The sequence below is a fragment of the Zonotrichia albicollis genome, chromosome 6 (genome assembly GCF_047830755.1).
Source record: "Zonotrichia albicollis isolate bZonAlb1 chromosome 6, bZonAlb1.hap1, whole genome shotgun sequence".
Classification (NCBI taxonomy): Eukaryota; Metazoa; Chordata; class Aves; order Passeriformes; family Passerellidae; genus Zonotrichia; species Zonotrichia albicollis.
The window spans coordinates 30,798,310-30,825,019 of record NC_133824.1 but is presented as its reverse complement, the minus strand read 5'-3'; the positions used below and the strand labels follow the sequence as shown (position 1 = coordinate 30,825,019).

Here is a 26,710-nt window from a genome sequence, read left to right as displayed (position 1 = left end):
GATGTGCAACTATAATAAGCTGTACTTTCTTATTTACCTGACCAGGCTGTAGAAGATTGATTTCTCTCTTTTCTGTCAGGGGACTGAAAGCTTCACAATAAAATTGTGTGGTGAGGGAGAAATATAGTAGGTTTTCTGACAGGTTCCCAACAGGATGGTCTTATAAATACTGCAAACCTCTCCAGTGGAGAAAGAAAGGTGTGGGAAGGGCTCCCACAAGAAGACAGACTGTCAGAAGTTTTGCCAGGAAATATTCCATTGCTTCTTTAGAGGGAGAAGCAGCATTCCCCTTCTAGGCAGGGAAGGGCTTCCATCAGAGTTGCCAGGCTGAGTCTTGTGAAATATTCCTTTGAGCCAGTATCCTGTCTCAGACAACAGCCAGTTTGGGATGATTAGGACATGAACATAAGAAATAAGCCATCAGCAGACCTAGCCTCTTCCTGTTTGTTCACAATCTCCTTTGGAAGTGCAAGAAGACTTAAGTGGCAGAAAACAAAACAATTTTTACAGCCAATAGAAGCTAAGAAACATGAAGAGGAATCTCTGGGATTCACTGGTCAAAAGATCTCTGGAGGAGGAACAAGGATCAAGGAGAAACTATGATGGTGTTTGATGAATGCAAAATTTGCAGAGGAGTTGTGTACTGTGGGTGTGATTATAGACTTAAAAAGTCAGTATTTAACAAGAACCTTGTTGTTAAAGATCATGAAGTTTTTTTCTTATTTCAAGCAATGAATAGGTGAAGAAGATCTAAAAGGAAGTGTGGTACTGGAGGAAACAGTAGTGTGTTGAACAGGTGTCAGTGACATTTTTCAAAGCCTCTGCTTTTTATTGGATCAAGACAACAAACCTCAACATGAGCAGTGTGATGAACAGAGTTCCTGCCCAACCATCATGCTTTTTAGCTGGCTGGCTTGCTGGCATGTGCTCCTTGCTGAGGTATAAGCGGAAACAGTACAGGAGCTTTGCTGGTGTGGGGCAACAAGCATCATTCTTCTGGCAGGTATATATGTTCACAATCTCCTTTGCTGTGAGGATTCAGGTGTCTGAGCTGTGCTGCCCTGAGAAAAGACTTGGAGAAATTGCTGTAGCATCTATCACTTGCTCTCCACATGACTTTGCTATCTTTCTTAATTTGATTAGAAGATCACTTTGCCTGGGACTTGTCCTAAGGTCTTATTTGATTGACAATATGTAATCCACTCTCACTCTTTATATCCCATTTCTGGGATATACTTTTCTCATTACATCAGAAATTGGCTATATGCCTTCATTTTTAAGGCTCTCTGCTATTTATCCTCACCCTATTAATTTTCTGTCATTGTTAATGAGGCACTGACTCCTGTCTTTGATTTCTATGGCTGACTTAAATATCTTTCAGAAAGTTCCTCCACACTTCCTTACCATGCTGTTTGTCCAGTTTCAAGAATTTATGTATTTAACATTTATGTAAATATTCTCAAGGATGTCAATTCATCCTTCTGTTTCCTCTACAGAGCCCCAGTTCCCCACCCTGGCACCTTCAGCCACACTACCTTCCTTTTGCGTTCACTTCCCAGCCTGTCAGGCTCAGCCTTCTGTCCCAGCTCTTCCCTGGGCAGTGCTCCACAGCCATCCAGCAGGAGAAAGCAGTGGAACTGGGGTTTTTTCCCCACTGTGTTTTTAACCTCACATTTAGTGGCAGGTGCCAGTGCAGCACCAGCTCCTGCCTTGTTAGTTAGGCTACAAGTCAGTGACAGAATTTTCTAACAGGCAGTTAAAAGGGAAATCATGTTCCCAGCTGAGACCAGGCTACAGACTCACTGCCATTTGGTTTGTCCTGTTGGCAAAGCACTGCTGCTGAGCTGCCACTTCTGTTTGTTAATACCTGGCACAGTTTTTCTTTCCTTTGCTTTAGTTTTGTGTTTTAATGTAAGGTCAGAAGAAGAGTTTTTGCTGGGTGAATTTTAGGAATTTGCTAGGTGAATGTTGCCCAAATGCAGAAGAGAACACAGAGAAAATAAAGCACAGACCTGTTTTAAGGAGCAGATATGGGAGGAAAAGCAGAAAATTTAATGCTCTATGACAAACCATGGTGAGTATAGCAGAGAAGAAATTTTTTCAAACCTATCAATATTTTCTGATCCTTTGGAACTTATGTAGCCAGCATCACAACTATATGTAAAGGGCTGAAAGCTCAAAGAAAGTAATTTTGCCATCTCAAGAGTTTGACTGTTTGCTAGAAGCTCCTGCTCCCCTTCTGTCATCGCTGTAACATTCACTACAACATCAGAGGACCTTGGGACAAGATGCCAAACAGGCCTTAGGCATACTCTGTGTAGTTTAAGGGCTACATCTCAAAGGAGAGAGTATGGAATTTCTGTTACCTATGGCTGACAACTTACAGCAGCTAAGTTCTGTGCCAATGCAGTGGGGTAAGAAAATCACTGAATCACTTAGTTTGGAAAAAACCTCTGAGACAGAGCCCCACTCTTAACCTAGCACTGACACCTTCACCACTAAACCATGTCCACATGTTTTTTGAATGCTTCCAGGGATGGTGATTTCACCACTTCCCAAGGCATGCTGTTCCAGTGCTGACCACCCCTACAGTGAAGAAACTTCTGCTACTGGCTTGGTCTCCTTTGGCACAACTTGAGGTAATTCCTACTATTCTATCACTTTTGCCTCCTTTCAGGAAGTTGTAGAGAGTGATAAGGTCACTCCTGATCCTCCTTTTCCCTAAGCTAAATAGTCCCAGCTTGCTCAGCCACTCCTCATAGGACCTACTCTCTAGACCCTTCCCCAGCTCCATTGCCCTTCTCTGGATGCACTCCCACACCTCAATGTCCTTCTTGTAGTGAGGGGCCCAAGCAGGATACAGCACTCAAGGTGTGACCTCACACTGCCCAGTACAGGGGGTCAATCACTGTCCTGGTCCTGCTGGCCACACTGTTGCTGATCCAGGCCAGCATGCCCCTGGCCTTCTTGGCCACCTGGACACAGCTGGATCATGTTCAGCTGCTGCCAGCCAGCACCCTCAGGTCCTTTTCTGCTGGGCAGTTTTCCAGCCACTTTTCCCCAGGCCTGTAGAGCTGCCTGGGACTGTTGTGATGCAAGTGCAGGACTCAGCACTTCACTTGTTGAAGCTCATACAGCTGGCCTCTGCCCAATCCAGCCTGTACAGGTCCCTCTGCAGAGCCTTCCTACCCTCCAGCAGATCAACATTCCCACAAATTTGGTACTGCCTGCAAAGTGACTAAGAGGGCACATGATCCCCTCATTCAGGTCATAGCCTGCCCAAATGGTCACAAGTGCTATTTTTTAGTTTTACTATTCCTTTAATGTGTTTGAAAAGGAAACTAAACTGTAAGTCTTAATGCTACTTAAGTGTTCTAGATGAAAAGTTTAAATCCATACATTGGGTTTCAGAATATTTATTTTTGCATCTACCATAAAGGTAATAATTGTATTACATTCCATGTATTTTCTCCTTCCTTTCTTCAGACCTGAGATTTTTGTAAGGATGTTTGAAAATTCAATTTTTTGATGAAAAATGGGATAAATAAATATTTTCCTTTTTTTTGTTCTTAAATAACTTTTAAATAATCTTGTTCTCTCTCCATATCACACATTTTTCCACTTCAAAATTATGTGCAATACACATTCTCTTTTCCTCTTAGGAGTAAATAAGTACAGAGATTAACTGATTAGAATGTTCTCTTTTCCCCCCCCCAAATCTCAGGGTGTTTTTAAAGGGAATATAAAGAAGTATAATCTCTAGATTTTACGATGAAGAACTGGTAGTGTAAACCAGGTGACTTCATTTTTTAAATACCACTCCAATAGGTAATGAACACACAGGTTAATTTCAAAGATACTGATCTCTTGTCTGTTAGTGACAATCCAGTTTGAAGCAAACAAATATTTCCAGCGTTGCTAACATTTTACCAGTACCACCACATCCACAGAGGAACTCTTGTAAAGAGTCAGATCAGTATCACAGAAAGGGCACAATGACTTGATCCCTTTACTCTGTTCAACACTCAGGAATTTTTACTGAGGTATTCATCATCTGAATCAACAAAGCAAATGTATTGTATGAATATATTTTATGTGATTCCAACATATGAGTTGTTTGTTCTTACTGTAAGTATTAACTCCAGTACTTCCTTGCATTAATCATAGGATTTGAATGAAAACTTCTGTCTCAAAACATTGCTTCTTTAGTGTTGGTGCCCACTTCCAGCATCCTGAATAGGCATCTTTGTGTGGGCAGAGGACATTGTCCAATGCAGTAACTGTTGTGTTCTGTGGCCTTGGAAGACAGTGTAGTACACTCAAACTCCAGGTTTGAGTGTAAAAAAAAACACAAATGTTTTTCATTTATGAAAGAGTTATCATGAAGTTGTTATGATTAGAGCTCAGAGATTGCTCCTGTAATGAAAAATGGGTTCATTGCTGATTGTATCTCCAGACTTCATAGAGTGGAGGTTTGAAAGGACTCATACCAACAGAATTTGTAATTTACCTATTTTTGACTGTTTTATTAAGCCAAAGCCAAGACTCCTTTTGGATTAGCCAGACAACACTTGTATTCAGTTTTTGTATGATCACAAAATCATAGAACGGTTGAGGCTAGAAGAAATGTCCAACCCCCATGCTCAAGCAGTGTCACTTGCTGCCCAAGACCATGTTCAGGTGACTTTTTAATATATTATTTTTTGATACGGAGATTTCACAACCTCTCTTTGACAACCACTTCTAGCATTCAGCAAAATATTTCATGATGCTTTTTTCCTGATTCCCTACCCAGGACTATGGAGTACATCCTGAGCTCTTAGCTGGCTCATCATCCATTCCCAGGCACAGCTCCATGCACACAAGCTGCTCTGTCACAAAGGGCAACTTCTCGTCTTCTAAGCCTGTCCTTCCTGAGAGCTTGTATCCCTCTGTTGGAGCGCTCCAGCCATGATAGCCATCCCACCATGTCTCTGTGGTCCCAAAAAGATCATGGCCTGTGATGGCAGGCACATCTCTAGCTCCTCATGGTTATTCCCAATGCTGCATGCATGTGTGCAGGCACTCCCAAGGGCCACACTGGTGTCCTGCTTGGTTTTCCCATCACAATGCCCTGTGGGCACTCCTTGCTTCTGCATGGAAAAGCAGTTGCTTGTAAGCAATTAAGGAGATCTTGCTGAACCCTGTTTTGCTGATTTTGTGTTCCTCTTCGTACACATTGTCCTGGGGCCTTTGCTTGTAATGATGTCTGTCATGTCCTCACAGGACTGCTGGTAACTCTCTTCTTTCCCCACCATAATGCACATAACTTTCTGTTCTATCTAGATCAGTTCTGCAGAATTGCTTGTGCCTTCTGGAAAAACATGAACAAAACCAAGTCAGGCTTATTTTAAGAATGTATGATTGGGACAGAAAACTCTAATCTGTCCTCAAATATTTATGCTCCCTGGAGTTTCTATTTATTTCATGCTCTACAGCAAAAACTTCACAATGTGTGCATTGGAGCTGAGTAAAAGTAGCTAGGAGGAATTGTCCTTTATCTTTGACAAAAACAAATGTTATAAAAGTCTCTTCCAAAAACCTGAACACACAATAAGCTTTCAGAGAAGAGAAATTGCTCACTATGTTCACATGTTTATTCATATTTCTCAGTAAACTCAGAGGTCATACAGTTCTCAAATGGTCAAACAATGGGTATACCACAATGGCAGTTTCATCATATCTTTCCCTCTCTCTCTCCCTCCAAGCCTGAACACGCTTTCAGCTTTATGTCATGGACTAAGTGAAGACATTAAATGCATTAGGGTTAGGACTGAATATTTCTGACACACAGAATGTGTCTTTCACAGAAAACTGAAGAACGAAGAAAACTACGTCCTCCACAGAAATTCATCCTTTTGGATTAAAAAAAGTCACTTGTCCAGGCTCATGATCATATAATTAAACTGGTGTGTTTGGTGCTGAGTGAAAGAAAATGATACTACAGAAATATCTAAATTTCACTCAAGAGGAGCTGAAATCACAGTATTATGATGTTATGACAACCTGATTTGTTAATGTTTTGATCTGCAATACCTTAGCCTTTGTTTACTCTGGACAAACATGGTGCTGGTGAAAGGTGCTCATCTTGCAACCCTGCAGAGGAAAGTGTTTTGTCTATTCAGGGAGCACATACTGTGCTCACAGTTACTCCATCACCCTGCCACCATTGCACACTGCCAGGCCCTCCTGTCTGCCCTGCCTAGAGGAAACCTTGTGAAAAGAGGAAGAGACATGGGAGTGCCCAGCTGAAGAAGCTGGTGGTGTTTTATTAAGGTTTCCTCTGGAGTCTAGGTCACCAACTATTGAAGCTCAGGGAGACGACCCATCTTCATTGATCAGCATCAAGCTCCTTTTATTGATTCAATCAGTCACTTTTTATAACAGTGTTAACCAAGCTCATACATATTGCAAAATCCAAGCTCATCATAGGTCAGAGATTACACACCAACCCCTCCTTTTGTTTTCAATACCTGTGGTTTGTTATTGAAACCAAGATTTGTGTTCTCACCCTGATATAAAAGGTTCTCAAAACTTCCCCATACTTTATCCAAGGACAAGGTATTTACTTGTTATAGAAGACAACCTGAGAACTTCTGCTGTTTACATAAACGTGCCTGAGAATCTTCTTGTTTACAGAAACAGGCTTTGAGAATTTGCTCTTCACAGCTGCCTTTTACCTTTCCATCAGCTGTATATTTTCATGGCCTTTTTTCCTTCAAGCCATGTCTGAGCAAAATTCTACAACAACCAACTGACTTCATTCTAGCTACTGTGGCAGAGTGCTCCTTGGAATCAGGACCAGCATCTTCACTAGAACCCAAACACAGGGAGTTATGCCAGGAGCAGGGTAGGGAAAAAAGTGTGTCAAGAGACTGTATAAGAGATTGTGTATATAAGACGAGGAAACCAAACCCCCTGGATGCCTGAAGCGCTGCAGAAGCATGGCAGGCAAATTGGAGGGACACGTGTGTGAGTTGTGTCTAACCCTGAGCACCATGAGGAGGGGAAGTAAAGCAGCTGCCTAAAATGGCTGATTCAGAGGCTACATATCTGTCAAAAATAGAAAGTAAGTTAAGAAAAGTCATTTGGGTACCAAAGAACACAGAATTTCCAGAAAGAAATAAATAAAGTCCTTACAATAAAAATAAGTACAAAGATGTTGGGGAAAGACTATCTGGTCCAAGGCTGTCTTGCAAGAAGATGTCAATATCCACAACTGAGGAAAATATAGTTAGAATTGCTCAATTTATACTTAGTAAATAACAATCAAATGCACCAGGAAGCAAAATAAAACCAATAAGGCTCCAAGGGAGCCTGACATGGATTGCATAAGGAAGCAACAAAGACTAAAATGACTCCCAGCATTTCTGAAGTGACAGGATTTTGTGCAACACAATTACTTTGAAAACATTAAAGGAAGAGCTGTGTATCTACCTGTAGGCTGAAATCTTAATACGTATTCATCAGGCAGTGAGATATTAATGCGCATAAAGAAAAAAATGAGAAAAATGTATTCTTGTTAAACATGACTCAGAATATATTGCACATAAATAAGTTCCCAGGCATAAATAATTTAGGTGTAAATATAAAATCTTGGAAATGCATAGCTTTCAGTTGTTTTAGAATAGAAAATATTTATTCCATGCCTGCAAATGTGCCAGGGCTTGTTAGGAGAAGGTGTACATTAGGTAGACACATATTCACAGACAGGATGATCAATGGAGAAATGTTTTAAAACATGTTAGAAGGAAATTGCTGTAATTCAAGATGTGGCAGTATTTGCCAAAAACCTACAGCACACCTACAAATGTTTCTTTAGTCCTCCAGCAGAAATGTGGAGGTGAATTTGATGAATAGAACAGCACAGACAAGTCCATCAAATTGGTTAATTCTGTAGTAATTATGGAAATGAGGGTGTAAAAGTTAATTTAGGTTTAGCTCCAGGGAATAATACAAACTAAAAATGGCTAAAATTTTATACTATTAGACTAAAAGGAATGAAGATTTAGAAATATATCAAAGAATGGGAAATGTGAAAAAACCCAGAAATACCCAAGAAAAATTTGCAAAGATAACTGCAGAAACTTCAGATCTCGATTTGCTGGCCCTTGAAATTCTCTTCCAGTTTGGATTATTTTCTCAATTTGCAGCAACTGTTCAATTCAAGTATTAAATATCTAATGTAATTTTATAAAAAGCTATAAGTAATATCTGGTATGTATGTGATGCCATGCTAAATGCGATAACTGCTTTTAAATAGTATCCAATGTGATTACCGTAAGTTAAAATGTTTTGCAAAATGATACAACTGTGTCCATTTTCTACTGAGTGTAGACTATCCACAACCCAATATTACCATGGAAGAAAAAGTATAGATATTTTTAAACTAGTGAGTTAAGCCCAAACTCTTAATTGGCATAGCTAAAAATATTTGAATTCAGGTAGTTTTCAAAAAAAATTTGAGAACTGAACTTCCTTACAATATAATTGACAATATTAAAAATGTAAATATTGGGATCTGCTACTTGCACAAGCAAAAAATAAAACTGAAAATATTCTAGAAGAAAGCAGACTTGAGACAGTGGCAAACAAGTTGGAAAGACTAGAGGCATTTCTAAATTTTCATCAGGTAGGCACAAAATTATTATCTAATAATATCAGGTATATAAAAGCAACTGTGAAAATATGAATTATTGCATAAAAAGGGGAAGGGGTGGGGAAGAGAAGTAGGAGTTTTTAAGTGAAAATACAGAACAGGCTGTTAAATTTTGACATCTTTGAGGAACAGGAGTGAGCCAATCATTGCAGACAGCAAATGGTAGGAGCTGTTTTGGAAATCATCAAATGACATTTGAAAATGCCTTGTGTAATCTTTTTTCTTATGGAAGAGAGGGTTGTAAAGATAATTGTTCCTTTCTGAAAATGGCACAATCAACCCAGATCAGCTGTTGATCTGTGGAAGTGCAAGATGTATCAGATTTCTGTCACTTGTTCATTCAGTCTTAAGCTCCATGTTTACCCCCTACAGTCTTTTAACTCTGTTAAAAATATACCCTTCTTATAATATTTTTGATTCAAAGCAGAAATTTTGGTGTGATAGATTAAAAAGTGCAGCATTTTATACAGAAAAATCAGGAAAACTAGAGTTTAAAATTGGACTGTATTAGTAAAACTGGTGGACTAATTGTAGCAGCTTGGTGCATGTGTTATTTCTGGCTTAATTACTCACACTCGCCCATTTTTCAGCAGAACAGTGGGAGTGAGGCACTGAGCAAACAAGATGAAGAACAAAAAATAAATATTTTAAACTTGAATTGCGAACTGAACATTTCAGAGGGCTGAGGGTCTGTTAGAAGCTGAATGTAAAGAAAATATGCAGTTATGGCACAGCAGTTTGATTATTTCCATTCACTATTTATCTGACTTTATCCAGCAAATGAGATTAAAGCTCCAACAGCAGATATGAAATTTTGTGGGAAGGTTGCTTTTCAAAAATGATTAACTACATGCACACAAGAGAGCAAGAGCTGATGGGCATTCCATGGGAAACCAATTCCCCGTGAGCCTCATCCGTGCAGTTGTGGCTGCAGCACTGCAAGGACAGGGGGAACTGGCATAGAGAGCATTGTGGAGGCTGCTGCAGCCCCAGGGAGCTGCTGCTCACCAGGGCTTCGAGGGGACCAGTGGTTTGTCTCCAACATGAGTGTGGGGACCTAGTGGGCAAACAGCCCAGGGATTCTCTTCAGCCATAGATTTAGGGAAACTGTGGCTCCCACAGGTGAGCTACATCCTCCTGAGGACCAATCAGCTCAAACAAAGGAATGAGTTTAAGGAAATCTACTAAAAAGTGGTTTTCGCAAAGTGCAGCAAACCAGTGAAAATAAAGCAAAAAAAAAACAAAGATCGCAAAAGAAGAAATATAGGAGTCCAAAAAGCAGAAATAGAAGAACCTTAGCACTGTTATTTTGTCAGGTGATTGGGGGCCCAGGCCCACAGCTTGCTATAAGGTCCCATGTCATCCCTAGGGCCCCCCAGAGCAGCAGGGCCAGCTCAGGGGGTTCCCCCCAGCCTGACCTGCCCCAGCCTCTGCCTGCCCACAGCCACAGGCCCAGGGGTGCTGTGAGCCCAGCCCAGGGCCCTCAGCCTCTGCCTGCCCTGCCGGGTGCTGGCCCCCAGCTCAGCCCTACCTGTGGAACACCTTGGCTCTGGGCCTGTGTTGGGCCAATGCCCTGGCATGGCCTGTCCCCATGGCCATGATGGAGCTGAGCCCAGCCCTGTGCATTGGCTTTTTATCCAGCCCTGGCCCAGGACCATGAGCCTGGTCCTGTCAGTGGGACCTGGCTGTTCTCTCTCTCAGCAGGACAGGCCCTGCCATCCTGGGCATTTCCTTGGGCCCAGTGCTGCAGGAGGAGCCACCATCCTGCTCTTCATCTTGGATTCAGGAGCTACTGCATGCACTCAGTCTTCATTCCAGGACTGCTGCCCTGAGGAAGGGTTGTGGCTTTAGACTCTAGTCATTAGTGCAAAGCTGTGGGATGACTAACATACCATATGCCCAAGTGTATTGTCCAAACAATATTCTTGAACTCTGTCAGGCTTGTGCTGTGACCACTTCCCTGGGGAGCCTGTTCCAGTACCCAACCACCCTCTGAGTGAAAAACCTTTTCCTAATATCCAGTCTAAACTTCTTGACACAAATTCAGGCCACTCCCTTGGTGTCTGATCATCACAGAGAAGAGATCAGGGTCTGTCCCTCCTCTTTCCCTCCCAAGAAAGTTGCAGACTGCAGTGAGGTCTCTCCTCAGTCTTCTCCAGGCTGAACAGACCAAGTGACCTCAGCCATTCCTCATATAAAGGGCTTCCTCTTGAGGCCCTTCATCATCCTCATGGGCTCATTTGGAGGGTCTCTAATAGCTTAATGTCTTTCTTATATTGTGGCACCCAAAGCTGCACACAGGACCGCAGGTGAGGTTGCGCCAATGCAGAGCAGAGCTCAGGCCTGCGCTGGTAGGGTGGTTGTCTCTTACATCCCTCCCTTCCCTTAGCTCTCTTTTGGCCCAGGCTAAGTAAAAAGCCTTGATTGGTAAAATTACTACATATACAGTATTTTAAAGATGTAGATTTTGTTTTCCTACTTCTTTTTTAAGTGATGGCACTGGTGGTTCCCAAAAAACTACAGATAGATTGCTTTATCTGAAATTCTTCTATTTCATCTGTTAACAAGAAATTTCTTGGGTTTTCCATCAAAAAATAGCCAATATCCCCTAGATTAATCAGGGAAGCTTTAAATCTAACATTTTAGTGTCTGCAAATAATCTCAATCATTTGTCAGTCTTATACCAGAAGATCCAGCACAGGTGATTTCTAGAAAACAATGGTGGAGTGGCTGTCTGATAATAGTGATCAGCAATACAAAGGCCCATTTGGAGTGTGACAACTGCTTTTCTGATTCACTCTCCCGAAAATACAGTGCCAAGCTCTGCATGATCAGAAAAACACACAATAGTCACCATCCATTAGTCAGTTCTTGCACATCTTTGTCTACCAGTTCAAATATTTTATTTACAGTACAAAACCTTTTAAAATTATGTATCTGTTTTCTTTTTTTGTATGATATGGAATTTTATGGAATAGCTAGATCGAGAGAAACCAGAAACCTGCAGTTTCTGAGCATGTATCACATTCAGAAAAGCAAGATGCCTGAAATTCTCATTTTTATCTCCAGGCAGATACCAGAGCAAGAGTCATGTAGGAGGAAGAAAAACTGGCAGAAGATCTAGATATGAAGATTGCCTAGTTCTGTGAGTGAAGACAGAACTTGCATTCCTGAGTACAGGAAGGCTGTCAGGTAACTTTCCACAGCTAGTATTTTTCAGTAGGCACTTACAGTGTTTTACGACTTTAGGATTTTCCTTGCAGTATGGAGGGCCCATGTTTAGTGTTGTTTCTCCTCTCATTGTTTCTGTATTTTTAATCTTTCTTCCCTAATCAATATTCAGCCAAATCCCTCCAAAGAGAGTCTGAAATCTTAATCACACTTCCTGTAATTTTTTTCTGGTTGGAAACCTTTTAGATGTCTTAAGGAGGTAATCTTAAAGAGAGGGCAGTGGTTAAAATCAGCAATGTCTAGCCTGATTAACCTTTATTGTTAGTTTTACAAAAATGTAAGCAAAAATAGGATACAGGAAGAAAGAACCAGCAGTTCTTGAAGACAAGTCTCTCTAATGCTTTCTTGCAAGTTGTTGGCAAAAGCCCAGGCTATTCTTTTTTATTATGAGATACTCAATTTTTGGTGCTGGAGGATAACCTTTAAACAAAAAAAAAAAAATTCTTCTTCCCCAATTACCTGTCACTTATGTATTAGACTACATAGTGCTTGCACACCGTTTCCAGTCTTCTGCAAAGGCTGGAGTCTTTTGTGTGGCAGAGAAAAAAACACTACTTTTGTGAAGCTTTTGCTCATAGAAACAGGAAGCATTCTCTGCACTTCTTTGAAGGGATTCTTGCAGTTCCTTATCCCTAACATATTCTAGCTTCTAGGGCAGTTTTGAGATGATGGCCCAAAATATATTAGTCTGTCTTTCCCTTAAGATTGGCCTTCCCAGAGCCCATCCATCTCTCCTTAGAAAATGTACATTTCCAGTGCTGTTTAAGCACTGCTTAACATTATAAAATCATATCACTGGCAGAATGTAGTTAAGACAAATATCTTTATCCAAATTTCCTTCCAAGTTATCAAAAATCTGAGTAAATGTAAAGATCTGTAAATGTATAGTGGAATTGGAGAATAGGTTGCACAATGGCTATATTGTATGTCATTGTTCTGAGATACCATCAGAAAACTGATGGTAAATTTACTCTTACTACAAAGCAGAAGAAAGGAATCAAGACACACTCTATGAAAGCCAGTCAGCATAGCTGGCTGCAAGTGCTGACATTGCACAAGGTAAATACAATTTTATTTAACCCATCGGTTTGTTCTCAGCTCTGCAGCAGGAGGTTATGCAGAGTCCCACAAGAGTCAGATATGCAGATGTTCTCCTGCCTCTGAAATAGACATAATGATCATGCTGATGCTAAGAAGGTTGCAGGAACCTTCTGAGGAGGTGTCTCTAGAAAAAAGCTGTCCTCTCATATGGGAACAGGTGGAGGTAGTCAGGAGCCAAGGCCTATACAACTGTTATCAGAGATGGAGCACTACTTTCCTTGTGTATTAATGTTATCAGAAAGACTTAATCTAATCAGATTCTGACCAGTCTGGTCTAGTTGAACATGTCCTTGTTCGTGGCATGAGGGCTGGACCTGATCAATTTTAAAGATCCCTTCCAACCCAAACTATTTTATGATTCATTAGGTCAAGTTCCTTCCTGAACTGGCCTGAATTTAGTGAGTATGCACTGATCCCTTCTCAGTGGGACAACTTATTCTGAGTGTCAGGGAAAACTTCCTGATAGCAGTTTCTAGATGCTCTAGGTGACAACAATATCTTTGATTTCACTCCCAGCCCCACTATCCTAGTTTCACAGCTAACACTTCTACTAGCAGTGAAACATCAGCTGTGACTCTTCATGAGGCCTTAGCTCTTAATTTGGAGCAATTGTTTGGGTGAAAACTTTACTGGGCAACAGAAAAGACAGCTATTTTTTAGTGTTGCTTAACTTAATACACCTTGCTGTTCATGGCAGATTTGTGTTAAATGATCCACGTTGCTCTGGGATTTTGTCAAAACAATCATAAACATACAGGTAATAGAAACCGTCATTCATTCTGCATTGCAGAAGGTAAAAAAAGGGATTATTTACCTCAGATGTCTTCAAACACCCTTTTGTTATATTACAAGGACTAGAGCATAGAAATGTGCGTGTTCAGAACAGTGTCCAAAGGTTTTGTCTGCTTACCACGCCTGCATCTCAGGGAAACATTCTCCATGAATGAGCACCAACACTGTACAAGCTGTAGTAGTACCCTCCTACAGGACCTTCTACCTTCTTATGCTTCAGTTTTTCAAGTCTTGACAAGCCTGTGGATGATGTGGTTTGGTATTGGAGAGTGTCCTGCTTTAAGTGGGGGGTTGGAGCAGGTGACTTTCAGAGGACTCTTCTGACATTTTTTAATACTCTTTGACTATTACTTACCAGCACAATGGCAGCATTTGAGCAGAGAATATGATATTCCAAATAAAGCATACAGGCTATCAGGAAACTTTGGCCTCTGTTTAGGGGAAAAAATGTGGATGGAATTGAGGCAATGAGGAGACTAGTTTTTAAAAGAATGAACCAATTTGTGGGTAGATAAACAATTGTGGTCTGAAGGCTAGGATCCAAGGACTGCTCACCTACACTGTATCAGTAGTCAATAAGTAAAATGAAGGAACAAAAGCTTGCACTAACTTCTGACAGCCCCATTCTTGATGACTACATTTCTGTTACAGCTAGAGGAGCACTGTCAGAAGCTTTCTAGAATTATTATACTGATTGGTGCCAGCGCTATTTTAATTGTAGCAGTTGAGTCACAGATGATTGAATTTTAAGAATTGAACTGCATCCATACCTTTCTATTGCAACTCACCCTTTGCTCTGGTGGCTAGAAAATTTCAGACTGGTCTGATCTCTTAGAACAAAAGAAACCACGTTATTCCATATTATAACCTCACTGCAATGGGCTCAATTAAGTCTTCTGTGGAGTCTGAAGGCAATTACAGAATATCTGTCCTTTTTTCCCTTGGCATTCATAACCTGCACATCCCAATTTTTCTACCTAGTTGACAAATGCATTTTCTCATATGTGTATGTTGCATAATTCACCCCTGGAGGTATCTCCACATCTGTAGAGGTATGTGACAAGATAATCATCTTAGCATGCAAACAGGTGACTTTTGACAAAATTGTGACCCTGACTTGACTGAGAAATGCTCATAAAGCCGGGAAAAATGAAACTTTTCTCTTTCTTTCTTTCTTTCTTTCTTTCTTTCTTTCTTTCTTTCTTTCTTTCTGTCTTTCTGTCTTTCTGTCTTTCTGTCTTTCTGTCTTTCTGTCTTTCTTTCCTCTAATGTGTATGCTTTGAGCTTTTGGAAGCACTCTTCAAGCAGTTGTTTCCATCAAGAGAGGGTCATTGTTCCTGTCTGTGGCCACTATGTGCTCATTGTGTAGTACTCACAGTCAAGCGTGAAAAGGCAGTAACCCCAGCATGTGTGGGGGGATGTGCATAGACTTTCCACAACAGAACAGAATTTTGGTCCCTGTTTTAGGTTACCAGGGCAGAACAAATCTTTGTGAGAGAAGATAATGATGGTGCTCCAGAGGCACCTCTGTGGCTGTATGGTATGGCTGCATAGGCTGGGGCTGAGAATAGAAAAAAAACCCCTCTTTCACCCTTACAAAAGGGAAAACCAGAGATGACCCTCTCATGCAGAGGGCTGGGTCTCATTAACTCTGGCCTTGCAGGAGAGGAAGCACTGAGAACCAAAAAAGCCACATCATGAGAATGACAGAGAAGTAGAGAAGGGACACATGCAGATCAGCCACAAAAGCCCCAGGTGGCAGAGAAACTGCAGCCTACTTACACAGCCTCTTGCTGGAGTGTAACAGCATTATCATGAAATGTTTATTTCTAATGTCTAACTGAAGTTTTTCACTGTAGTACACACACATTATTTCTCATCTCTTCCAAACTCAAAAGATTATTTCCTTTTCTTTGCCAAGGTTTATTTTACTTTAAGACATTTATATTTCACATCAGTCTTCTCTAAGCCTAACAACTTCAGCTTTTACATTTCTTTTCCAAGATTTTAAAGAACGAAAGTAATTAAAGCAGAAAAATTAAATGAAACATAAATTATTCCAAAGGTAGATCATGCTGTGCTGATCTGATAGCTTTGATAAAAGTTATTGTCTAGTTAAGAGGAATGCTATTGATTTTTCTCCAACTCCAGAAGAACCAGTAATACAGTACCAGTTTGGCAGTCTTGCAGCCGAGAGAGCACTTCTGGTGAACACAGCAAAGACATTCAGAATCTTCAGAACTCAGACAAGCAATTGATGTGTGGTGTGATCAAAATGAAGGATTGAAAGGAGATGTAAACAATGGATGTAATATGTCAGACTTCTGAATATGGTGATTACAGCAAGGTAAGACTGCAGTTATTAAGGCCTGAGAAGAGCACTGTGAATAACTGGTGTGTGGGGGGCAACAGTCTAATTATGAGTTTTATTTTTCTGAGCCGTATTAAGAGAGGGACTATGGGGGTTTCTATGCATATTCTCCTTTCCTTTTTGTGTTCCTTATTGAATATTGCTTTTTTTATGCATAGCAAGTATATGTTGTTTTCCTTCCTTTCTCCCATCAGGAGAGAAAATATTTCTCTTCCAAATTCAGATCACAGCGTCAGCAGTTTTGTTTTGGAGTCGCATGCGCGCGTGTGTCTGTGTGTTTGGCTTCTTCGGTTGGTTCAGGTTCTTCTCAAGACTTTTGAAGGAATTTGATTATAAACTAATAAGAGCAAACCTTTTTTTGCATTGGTTATTCAAATAATCAAATTGAAATAGTTTTGAATTATGGAAAATCCAGCTGGCATATCAACCATCTAATGATTAGAGCTTATGCAGAGAATGCAGCCCAATGACTATTCCTGCTATCTGCTTCCAGAGGTCTTGCTGGTCTTTTATTAGAAAACCCTGTCACTTCAAGTGTTTGCCTTGACACTCAAACATATCAGTAACATATATGGGTATTATTGTAATTTTATTTTTTACATGGAAAATCTTATCCCTAGATCAAGTGCTGAAGATCACCCTGTTTGACTGTGACCAAGATTTTTACCCACCAAATGTTTGTTTGAGACACACCTGCACTTAGAAATTTATCTCTAGGAGATTTAAATATGTATCAGCCATTTTCATCAGTTTACTTGGGACAAATACTACAGTGCTTTGCAGTGGTAACTGATATTATTATGCTTCTGAACAACCATGTAAGTATGTTAATGTTTATCCATGTATGGAGGTAAAGGGTATACAGCTACTCCTACTTTAAACTTGTACAACTTTTTAGTGTTTTAAGATTTTTTTTCTTATAATCTTTCCCAAATTTTGTTGTTCAGATTAAAAATGTTAGTTTGATTTTCACGGGTTACTTTTTTCCAATTAAAACTTCGTTTATTTGGTATTTTCAAAGCAAGATCAAATGTACTGTGTTGCAGGTCACTGTTTTAGAAGATAAAGAATAAAAGACTGTAATGATAATGCCTGCTACAAACCATCATATGAGAAGACAGCATGCATCCAACCCTCTAGGCTCCAGTGTGTTATATTCCGGGAAAATACTGCATTTCAAATACTGATTAAATGAAATTGAAACTTTTCTCTGTGATTCTGACATATGCTCTTTCCTGGCACCAGCTCCAGTACTTTTGTTTGTACTTTATGGATGATATTGAAGATTGGAAAGGGTCATAAGAATAACCAAAATAACTGAAATGTGTTTATGTAGAGTACATTTCAAAGTTACCAGCTGCTCTTGGTTTCCTTTTATTCCTGTTTGTGTTTTACTTTGCAGAGCAAAGCTTGATGGCAGAAGTTGGTTCAATATGGCTGGAGAAGTGTTTAACAAGATTCTGGGGCTGGTGACTGAGTTTTCACAAATTCAAGCTCAGAAAAAGGTGGCAATTTTTATTAGGGATGACTCAAGTGATAGTGAGTTAAGATGGAAGAACAGAGGATGGATTCCTTTTCATTACAAATATTTAATATCATTACAAACAGGGTTGGGTTCTTTTTGGAGAAGAGTGTTTTAGCCCAAACATATATATCTAGTTTCAAGCAATAACTAAGTCTGATGTGAGCTGTGCAAGAGACTAGACTAGAAAACCAGAGTCCCTTGCCCCATGACATCTAGGAAGGCTTTCCCCAAACTAAAGGTTTCAGTAATTCCACTAAGAAGCTCTCATAAATCTGTGATGTGAGCCAAGATGGTACAAATATTGTTCTGGGCACAGGTCTTCATGATACTACATCTGTATTGGGGTGCTTTATATCTCTCTAAAAAGTCTCTTAAGTCAGTGACAAGCTGGATTTTCCAAATTTGCAGAAGCTGTGGGACATTGTACCACAAGGCAACACAATTGAACAGGCACTTTTTCCCTTTGCTGTACCTTCTTTTCCCACCATAAGTAGAAACAGAAGTACATTTAAAAAAACTCCACCAGAGAGTTGTTTTAAAAGACTGAGATGGAAAGATTCTCCTCAGTTTGCACCATGTTATTCTGCAAAAATACCAGCATTTGCTTATTTCCTTCACATCTGCAACACGATCCATTATTCCTTTCCTGTACCACAAACATTTTGCCCCATTCTTCTAACAAAAATATGACAGTAAGAACCCCCCCTAATTTCTCTAATACTAAAGTCACTTTTGCTGAAACATTCTGCTTAGCCTCCTTAATAATGAGGTTATTTTGTTCTATCAGCAGTACTCCTATTTTGTTCATCAAGGTTAGTTTGTTCTATCAGCAGTACTCCTTTGTAATTTAGGTCTTCTGCGTAGAAAAATTATATTCTGATTCTTCTCTAGGTATCACTCTCCTAAAAACAGTCATAACTGAAAATAATTGCCTGTATATCATACTTATGTCACAGTTGCTTTTGTTGGCACTTTAACTTCTAAAGATAATGTATAACTGATCCACTTGTGATTATATTTGATAAGGTGTTGTTCTGCCTCAGGGTACAACCTTAACAAAGGTTATCTGCAAATTATTAAATCTTATAATCTTATTAATTGTGATTGGCTAATAAAGTCCATCATTTACCAGAGGATTTCTAAATCACTGACAACAAAGAAACATACTGGGAGGCAACTTCCAGTGAACTTCTCTTGATTTTCTTCCATTTTGTTTAAATGTACATTAGGTAACATAGTGCTTTACCTCCAGAAAGCACAAAATTAGCAAATTTATCAAGAAAGTCACTTGCAATTTTGTATTTTTAATTGCAGCCATACCACTTTTAGGCTTTACAGAAATTGAAGGAATCAGGTTCATGCTGTGGACTTGGTTAGAGTGTTGCTTTTCTCTTTGGATAGGTGAGTACTAGTGATATAGGTCTTTAGGCAGTCACTGTGGTCTAGTGATGTGGTCTGATTTTGTTCTTCCAAAATGAACATCTAACTCTATTGCAGACTGCAGAGTCTCACTTTTGAGGCCCAAAGAGGGTGTGAAATGAACTAAAAGATAAGCCTAGGCAAGGCTACTGATGCAGGACTACAGGGCACTACTGTGACTCATATTAGACTTAAAACTCATGAGCTCAAGTTGCTGTTAGTTTCAGTAGGTAGTAAATTAGGCTTGAAGTCCAGCTTACTTCTTCCAATCCCCTTCCTGCCCATGACAAAGGGGCAGTCACAATACACAGGTTGCTGTGCATAGGACAGGCCCATATTCTATTTATGTATTCATTAGAGTTGAACAACTGTTTTCATAGAATCATGGAATGATTTGGGTTGGAAGGGACCTTAAAGATCATCTAGTTACAACCACCCTGCTATGGGCAGGGCCGCCTTCCACGAGATCAAGGTGTTCAAATCTTTATCCAGCCTGGTCTTGAGCACATCCAGGGATGGGGCATCCACAGCTTTTCTGGGCATGCTGTTCCAGTGTCTCACCACCCTCGTCATAAAAAACATCTTCCTTATATCTAATATAAATATACCTGCTTTCAGTTAAAAGACTTTGTCCCTTGTCCTATCACTACAGGCCCTATAGAAAAGTTTGTCCTCATCTTTCTTATAAGCCCCCTTTAAATACTGGAAGGTAGCAATTTGGTCTTCCTGAAGTCTTCACTTCTCCACACTGAATGATGCCAGCTCGTTCAACCTGTCTTCACAGGAGAAATGCTCTAGCCCTTTGGTCATTTCTGTGGCCCTCCTGTGGACTCAGTCCAAGAGGTTCATGTCCTTTCTGTGTTGGGGTCTCCAGCATTGAATACAGCACTGCAGGTGAGATCTCACCAGAGCAGAACAGAGCAGAGGGGCTGAATCCCCTCCCTCATCCCTCTGGCCACGCTGCTTTTGATGCAGCCCAGGGTTCAATTGCCTTTCTGGGCTGCAAACACACATTGCCAGCTCATGCCCAACTTCTCATCTACCAACACCCCCAAGTCCTCCTCAGGACTGCTCTCAATCATTCCATGTCCAGCCTGCCTTTGTGACTGGGATCGCCTCAAGCCAGGAGCAGGACCTTGCACCTGGTCTTGTGAACCCATGACATTTTCAAAGGCCTTCTTTTCAAGTCTGTCATGTCCCTTTGGATGGCAGGGGCTTCAGGCATCCCCTTGACAAGGGTTATTTCGTAGTACCATCAATGAGCTGCGAGAGAGTTAAGGACAGATATTTTAAAAATATTTAAAAATGCATTCTATTCAAGTATTTAATTCCTTTCTCCATCTTCTTCAATCCTTCAATCAATGTCAGTCTCAGGGTAAACTCTATGCATACACTTTCATCTCTTTGAGTACTTCACATTTGCACTTTTATCCATCCTAACGTCACCAAACAGCTCTTGACACCCAGGCAGGCTAGAAGTGAAATGATTGCATACCACACCAGAAGAGGTAGAAATCAATGTATTTGACATCAGTGACTGAAATATCTCAGAAGAACTTCTCTGAGCTTTGAGTCAGACATTTTTTGAAGTAGAAATTGAAAGATTACATAGTGCAGGGACAGGGAATGGATGAAAGAAATTGTTTAAAATCAAGGAAGTTTTAAAAATTAAGGTAAAGGTCACTCAGCATACTTTCTTCCCTTTTTTCAGAAGTCAAACATTGCTAAGAAAAAATTTGAACTTGCTTGCTGAAGAAAGACCGCAATGTGCCGTGCTGTACGTATAGTATTCAAGGATACACCTTCTCTTTATCTGAGCTAAGGCATTAAGTAAACAGAAAGCAGTAAACTCAGCCAGACTTGCACAAAGCCGTGTTCAGCAGGAACCTCCAGAGACAGAAAATGTTGTAGAGGTACCTATTTTTTTATCTATTCCTTTTAGAAGAGTAGTAGGATTTTTTTTTTTTTTATCTTCTAGGTGTTTTCTTAGTAAATTAAAACTTGTGTGTTTCCTGTTTGTGTTTTAAAAGACATTGAGTTCTGATTTATGTTTAGTGATGTCACAGGCAATCGGCTTTTCAACTGATCTTCTCAGATGCAGAAATAATTTTAATAATTTTGCAGCTGTTAACATTTCCATGTGGTTTGCTAGTTTTTTGTTATGTTCCCTTAATTTCAGGGGGGAAAAAAAGAGTACAGAATTTAAGCCAGATACCCAGGATTAATTCCGATTATCTGAAAAATATTATGTGTAACTATCCGTGTAAAGGAGACACATAAATCACATAAGAAGCTAAATGTTTTTTAGATAATAGATTTAAAGAAGTAGTTTAAACAAGAAATGTTGATATTGTTTATAGACTCATTTGAACAGCATGGGTTATTACATTCTATGTTTTCTGTATTTTTGTTCTGTCTGCTTTGATCAAAAACCAGAACACAATCTTATTTAACTTCTTCACTTTCTTACTGATATCTCAAACTCTTGGCCTCAAAATCCTGGAAAGGCCTCTTAATGCAAGAGGTTTTTTGCCCCTTCAAATTTCTGAATTTTTTTATCTATCAATATGATAGATATGGTGATGCATGAACCTATTTTTTTAGTAGTGCAAGGACTCTTATTCATGAAAACATACAGAAAAACCAAAAGTGGTCACAAGTTTCTTTTACTGATATTTCATTTTGGGATTATTTCTAGAAAACTCTTTCCTTTTGGATTCTTACTTGCCAAAATCTGACTCTGCTTGGTAAATCTTTCCCCAGTAAAAATCCTAAACCTCTGAGCACTTTTACTTGTAGGATGGGTTCTGCTACATTATTTTGGAAGCAGGAAATTGCCTTTTTTTTTCAGCTCTTGTAGCATTTGAATAGAGGTTGCAATTTGACAATACAAATTAATAGATTATTCTATTTCTTCTATTTCACACTCTGCTTCGTTGTCTTTTTTTGGTTTTTTTTTTTGCCTTTTAAAATATTCTAATAGTTCTAAATTTAAAGCAAATAAAACTGAAATGAAGGATCACCTTGTGGGTTTGTTCCCCTTTGGGCTTCACATATACTAGGAGTGTGTCACTAGTTAGAAATTCTAGTGAACAGTGCTGGCAGATTTTCTAAGCATGTAAATGTGTAACAGAGACATGCTTTAGACATTTAGTCATGCCTGCGTGGCCAGAGCAAGGGAGAGCTCTACCAGTGCTACAGAATTGTGCCCGCACAAAGGGCTTCTGCATCTTCCTGTAGACATTCCTCGTTCTGCTCTCCCATGGTGAGTGAGCCCTGGCTCACAGCTGGACAGAGGCATGGTTAGCCACATTTGTATAACCCATGCTTTCTCTGGTTGCACAACATGGTACCATGGCATGTTTCTTAAATAACTGTTAAAAGGGCCATTAAAAGCCATGTATTATTTGTATTACTACATTCAGGCCAAAGTAGGATCTGAGGGGGAAGAGAATGCAGTGAAAAGTCAATAATTTAAAAATTTATGATCTTTCCAGACAGTTTCATTGCAAGGTTTCATTCAGAACTGCTTTTCTGAGGCTGCATTATTCATCTGAAATCTGAATGCTGCTAGTGCTACTTTTCTTTCTGGAAGAGTAGAAGTTGTGAGAAAACTGAAGTTTATCTGTCTTATTACTTAATTCTAAATGGTGTTGCTACTGATTAATGTAGTTTAACATCTCTTATCTTTGAAGCCTTATAAGAACACTGATATTATAAAACAATTCCACATGGTAAAAAAAAATCTATCTCATGTCCAAAAATGTCATTGACATCTTTTATCTTTGAGGAAACAGGATTTTTATCTCAGGATAACCATTGCTTCGTGTACTGGAACTTGGCCCTGGGGATTCTGTTTATTAAGTTTATTAAACTTTTTGCTACATTTTAATTTCAATGGAACATGGGCTCAGAAGAACAGCTATTGGCAGATTCTGTGGGACTCAGTCACTAATGTTGCCTTGTGAATTTAGATAGACGTGGCCATAGTTGCTTAAACAGAGGGACAGACATTGCTTTTAGACGAAAACTTTTCCCCTGATTCATAAAGCTTTTAAACTCTGATAGTGTAAATGAATGATTTAGTTTATTTGTTCTTTTCTTCTCAGCCTTATTTGAGGTGAAATACCTAGCCCTCACCAAAAATTTACTTCAGCAAAATCTGAAAGGTGTACCCAGAGAAAAATTGTAGGCTAATGAATTTATGGAAAAAATATTTGTTGTATGACTCCTCCAGTATATTATAGAGTAAGCATGAATTTCATGCTATGCTGGATATTACTCTGAATTTGAAAAGTATGTTTCACAGAAACAGATTATCTTGTGTATTTTAGACAAATGCAGAGTTCAATAGAAATTCAGAATGCCAGGAAGGAGTATCAAATTGATTTTTCCTGGTTCCAATAATTTATAAAATGTGAGAAACGTATTTTTTCTGCAAGATTAATGCTGCTTCAAGGAGAATTTTTTCTGTACAAAGTCACCTGAACATGTGTCTATAAGCAAATTGCAGGGGCAATACAGGTAATGACCAACAATGGTATTTGTTGGCAACGGAGTCACATGTTCTTGGAACTTCTGTAATGATGTAACATCCCTCTATGAGGTTTTCTTTGAGTTTCCTTCCAAATATGCCCTAAACCAGGGCAGCTGTTCATCTATATGACAGGGTTCTTTGGCCAAGAATGTCTGTACTTTGACAGAATTGAATCTTTGGTGGAAGGCAGGCAAAAAGAATTTAATCTTTTCTGTCAAGTGAGGATACTTTATTAAAATCACGTGATCTGGAGTTTTGATTAATACAAAGAACGAGCACATGAAAAAATTGTTAGATGAAGCAACCTGATTCTGCAGCCCTCTAACAAGGTGTGTCTCCATATTTTCTGCCCACATCTCATTTCCCTCAGTTCTGTGTCTTTCATCTCTGATCCTAATAAGTGGCCCCTGAGGCAAATGAGCTCTGTGTCTTGTTAGCAGTTGGTGGAGTGGCTTACCAGAAGGGCAGGCTTCAGCAGATAAGAAGACTGAATCCTGAGCAAAGAACAAGTTTATGGCAGTACAACCATCAAATACCAGATACATTTCTGGAAGGTAGCAGTCCTTTTGCCAAAACTCTTCACATTTTTTATGAGAGCTAATGGGATTTACAGTAGAAAAAAAAGTGGCATCATGCCAGTCTGGACTGTGTTAAGCTCCATAGTGACTGCATTGGTTTGGAGTCACTACATGGAAATAACAATCTGGGTTTGTGTAATTTAGCATGAAAATTTTGATAAATGTAGTTTTTGTAAAGATGGGGTGTCTAAATTATACAACCAGGATGAACCACAGACTTAAAGGAAAGGAAACTGGAAAAGACCTCAAGACTTCATCTTGTGCATTCTGAATCTCCAAAAGAGAATCAAGAAATGAAAAATTATCTAATTGTCTTTACTGTTAATAAGATTTTCTTAATATTTAGCATAATCTTCAATGTCATAGTTTGAACCCATCACTTTATGCACTACAGATAAAAAAAAATATAATTCCTCCTTACCTCCCTAGAGATACCTTTGTAGATGAGGGTTCTCATGCGTTTAGTTGTCATTCTGCTCTTTAAACTGAGTAACTCAAACTCTTTCAATCCCTCTTTCTTGTGAGTTTTCTTTTTTCCCAAGACAACTGACCATTTTCTCTGCTTTGCTCTGGACTCTTTCCAGTTGGTTTGCCTTCTCTTGGAACAGATTTGCCTGAACAGGACACAGTGCTACTTGTTGCAGTGCTAGACAGAAATATAATAGGAGGCATTCCTTAATGTATCAACAAAGTACACAGTCAAAGCAGCCTCTCTTCCTAATATGCAGTTTGCATTCTTGATATGATGAAATGCTACTTATTCATGAACAACTTGTGACTGACTGGTACCCCTCTTATCCCTTTTTAGGCAGAATGGCTGCCACATTTTTATGAACTATTATTTCCCCTTAGAACCTAACACTTGTAAACACAACTGCATTGTAATGTGTTTTCTCCTACAGATAATTTGTCTTATTTGTCAAAAGCATTCTGAGTTTAATGTATCATGCAATGAGTTTACTGTTCACATGGGCTTCCTGCTATCTATGAGGTGGAAGGATTGTTCCTTTATCCAAATCATTAAAGATCCACACCATTACTCTGCCCAGAATGGACCCAGCTAGAATCTGACTTACTATATTTTTTAGTTAGATAGTGAATGATGAAAAACTAATCTTAGTCTGTGGTTTTGGTGTTGGGTTTTTTTGCTTGGATTTGTTTTCCCTGTTTGTTACCTACACCCAGCTAGTTTTTCACTCTTCCAGAAACAATTTCACTTTAATATACTTTTGAAAATGTTAGAAGTCAATGCTATAATGTCAATACCATTATTAAAATTAAAACATATTATGTGACTTACTGCATCTGTATTTTTAAGACTTCTTGCCATGTTACAGAAATTAATGGCCGATGTGCCAAAAAATATAAAGCAATGTAGTTTGAGCATCTCCAACCTTTTATGAATAATCTATATTTTCATTTCTTCTAGTATTTTTTCCAGAATTGATCCTTCTTCATTTCTTGACTTTATAACGCAATGTAGCACTGTGTTCACCACTACACACATTTCTCACACAGCTTCTGAGGGTTTTCAGACAAAGCAAACAGATCTGACTTTTCTTCTCTCCATTGCCAAAGTACCTTAACATGCACTTCCTCAGGCCCAGGTGCCAGTGTGTATAACACTCACTTCACCTCTCCTGTATTTGTGCAGGGATGTAGTACATCAACTGTGCAGGGACACAGTACATCAACCACAACTAGAGAGGTCTCCTGGAGACAGAATGTAGTGGTATAATTGAGGATGATGTGAACTGCAGTATATTCAAATTATTTTTGGTCCTGTTTTCTTCCTATTTTAGACAGTTTCTTTCTTGCTGAGTTTAGTTATTAGTCATGTAATTACAGTTCACCCTTTTATGAAGAATGATGGAAAATGTACATCAGCCTTCTGCAAGTGAACTATCACTAGGTTTTTCTTTTCCTTCCAGATTTGTTTTCTTACTATCTCTTTATATCCATTGCTTCTTGCAGTTAAAGTTGTGCTTTATCCTTTATGATTTGGTTTCAGCATCTACTGCTATTCTTTCATACTGGTCCTTAGGAGTTTGACCTGGTTTCCACTTTCTGTACATTTCCTTCTTGTGTTTCAGGTCACTGAAGACTGTGCTTCTTAGCCAAGTAGCCAAGTTGGTCTCTGACTATACTTCTATCCTCTTACTGTGTAGGACTGTTTGTGTTTGTACCCTAAAAACAATTTCTTTAAGGAAGTGCCAACTCTACTGAATTCCTTCTGCTTTAGCCATGTCTCCCATAAGAACTTACCTTCCAGTTCCCAGAGTTTATTGGAGTTTTCTTGCATAGAGTTCCTTGGGTTTGAGTTGATCTTGCCTCTTGTTCTCCATCTAAAAATAATGCATATTATCACAACACAGTTACTCTCAACCAAACTACCTTTGCCCTCATATTCCAGACCATCCCCTTTCTTGGTTGCTTAGCAGGCAGCCTCTTGGCAGGC

General features: G+C 39.4%; 1 long non-coding RNA gene across 3 annotated transcripts in view; it reads right to left on the bottom strand.

Moving 5' to 3' along the window:
• LOC113459438 (uncharacterized) overlaps positions 1–26,710 on the bottom strand; it is a 57,035-nt gene that overhangs the window by 11,161 nt on the left and 19,164 nt on the right. Inside the window, exons 2-4 of one of the 3 annotated variants that reach the window (XR_003380662.2) lie at positions 26,518–26,597; positions 24,674–24,898; positions 1,776–5,353 (exon numbers count right to left, since the gene is read on the bottom strand). This is a non-coding gene — a long non-coding RNA (uncharacterized LOC113459438). Of the gene's footprint in view, positions 1–1,775; positions 5,354–9,952; positions 20,401–24,673; positions 24,899–26,517; positions 26,598–26,710 lie in introns of those variants that run through there. The other 2 variants (XR_003380663.2, XR_012580828.1) reach the window with 2 other exon arrangements.